Consider the following 2927-nt stretch of genomic DNA (forward strand, 5'->3'; position numbering starts at 1 on the left):
TAAATAAACATTTACAATTTTCAAAGAAGAAAGAATGCTTCAACATGTTACAAATATACAAATAAATAATGAACTCAAAAACAAAAGCAAAATGTCACATCCCATTAATTTTTAAGTAATTTTTATTTATTTCAAAGGCAGAGATCAGGAAGGAGGCAGAGAGAAATTTCCCATCTAGTGGTTCATTTATCCACAAAGTCCTGACAAGTGGGCCTGGGTCAGGCTGAAGCCAGCAGCCAGAAACTTCATCTGCATCTCCTGCATGGGCTGCAGGCACCCAGTTTCTTGAGCCATCACCTGCTACCTCCTAGGGTGTGCCTTAGCAGAAAGCTGGAACCAGAATGCAGATATGGGGTGAGGTGTCCCAAGTGGTCAAAAGCCACTATACCAAACACCCACTTGTTATTAATTTTTTAGAATACATGGTAATGTGGATATATTGAGTTACATTAAATATCTTATTGCAATGTTTAAAAAGAGTGACTCATTCTAGTTTGTATAGGTGTGATCTATTAAAGTGAGGATGAAAGATAGTTTAAACAGCAAAGCTCTCTCTTAGTTAATGGAAATAAAATATGAACCACAATGGAGCCAGTTCACCTTACCCATTTAGTCTTTGGTAATCTCTGTATGTTTTGTTCATCTGGGAATAGGTAACCTGTTTCACACAGGTGTACAGGTGTGGTCTGTCCTTCTTGCTGAACTTGGCCCTTGTAGCAGGAATGCAGCCCTGAGCAACCCAGGGAGCATGCCTGCATTCCAGTTGCAGTTTACCAGGAAACCGTGGCTGTGAGTTGGAGTTGCCTGACAGCCACAGTCTGCTAAGCATGGTTCTGGACTAGACCACAGCCCCCAGAGTCTGTCTCAGTTGCCCGGTTCACTCCACCAGGGTGAGCCTCGGCTCTGTATGATGTCTTCTGGCTATGTCTCCCAGAAGGGTGAGCGCCTGGTGGTTGGTTGTAGCAGGGACCTGTATCTAGCAGAGGTAAGGAATGAGGAAAAGGCATCTGAGCCTAAGCTGATGGAGAGAGTAGAGGCCCATCTGCAGCTGATTCCGTCCCATATGATATGACCGTAAGCAGAGGCTTACTTAATAACAAACAAAAGCATTCACCATGCAAACACACTATTCAAATACGTAAGCCTTTGTTCATAAACACCAAGATTTTTCATTTGGAGGTGAAATATGGTGTGATCATTTTCAATAGAATCACTGGAACATTGAGCTTAATACATTTTATTTATTTTATTTATAAATAACCTATCTAAAGTGAAAACAGTAACAAATAGGACGACTCTTAGAACTTTGTTGAGCTTTGTTATCCAATTATTTGGATAACATCAGAGGTAATTAATTTTTAATATTTTCCTTTTATAAAGTAAAATAATATTATTACTCATGATCATTAAAAATATTCATAGTGAACCAGGCTTGGACAGTCCATATCACCCACTGGCGAATCTGAACACCAGAATGGAGTGTGGGTTGAATTATGTTTGGTTATAACACAAGCCAGTTCACATTACAGCTTGGACTGGAGGCCAGCTGGGCTGGGCTAGGCTGTAGCCCCCACCAATGTGAGTTGGAACTGGGGGTGGTCTGGGCCAGGAAACAGCACCCACTGGCAAATGCCAAGGTGAGGCAGGCCATTCCAGATTGGGCCGCAGTGCCCAACCAGCACTCCTGAGACCCAGTGGGGAGGGCAGCGAAACCAGTAGGAGGAATGTGGAGGGCTCTCCTGCTGGACTACCACTCCCACTGGAGAACGTGAGTTGGGATGGGGCCAGACCAGACCGGGCAGGGCTATAACACCCATTGACCTTATGTGAGCTAGATCAGGGAAAAGTCAGGCTGGCCTGACTGTTCCTACTGGTGCATGCAGAAGTCAGAGTGAGTGAGGGTTGGTTGGGCTTTGCCACAGCATCAGCTGGCAGATGCTGGCATTGGGGGCTAATTCTGTCAAGTTAAAATGCAGAACTGCCTGGAAAGTGCATGATCTGGGAGTGGGAGTGGACCCAGTAAGGAAACAGTGGGCACCTCTCTCTTGGGTTACCACTCCCACAGGAGAACATAAAAATCAGGACTGGGGCAGGTGTGGCTAGACAGAACGGCATCCATCAGCATGTGTGTGAGCTGGATAGTGGGGCTGGCTGGGTTGAACTAGGCTTCAATGCCCGTTGACATGTGTGAGATCTGAATTGGATGTGGGACAGACTGGACCAGTATGCTGCTCATACTGGCAGGCACAGGAACCAGGACAGGGGGTGGGCCTGGTGAGGGTTATTGTGGGCTGCTCCAACTAGGCTGCAGCTCCCACTGGTCTACATGAAGGCTGAGAGTGTGATAGGCAGGATCGGGCTGGGCTGCAACACCCATTGGTTTGTGTAGAAGACAGGGTTGAAAGCAGAACTGACCCAATAATTACAACCACCAGCATGTGCACAAGCTGATTGTGGTGACAGACTGTGCTGGACCCTGTGTCAGCAAGCATACACAAGAATCAAGTCTGAGATCACCTCAGACGAAGTTTCTTTGGGGATCCCTCCATCTGAACTGCTCATCTCAGAACCCTTATCATGAAGAGAAATGCAGGTTCCATGGTCTGACCATGGAGTGCATGTGTCAGAGCTGGGCCTCCTCAGTGGCTCAGACAGAGCAGTGGATAGCACATCCAGGTGCCATGGAAGATATGGCAGTGTGTTGGAGTCTGCTGAGGACACCCAGTACCACAAGAGAGGATGGAGGACAGAACAAATTGATCAACCATCCTGGCCACATGTTGGCAGTGGAAATCTGGGCAAATGGAGACGCTAAGGTGGACTGTCAATCAGTGAATTCTGGAGATGTTACATGGAGCTTGGAGTGGTACTATTTGGGACTGTCGAGCTATCGAAACCTCATGAGTAGGATCTTGAGAGCATACCTC

The sequence above is a fragment of the Ochotona curzoniae genome, unplaced genomic scaffold, assembly GCF_017591425.1.
Source record: "Ochotona curzoniae isolate NIBS_2020 unplaced genomic scaffold, NIBS_Ocur_1.0 contig_430, whole genome shotgun sequence".
NCBI lineage: Eukaryota > Metazoa > Chordata > Mammalia > Lagomorpha > Ochotonidae > Ochotona > Ochotona curzoniae.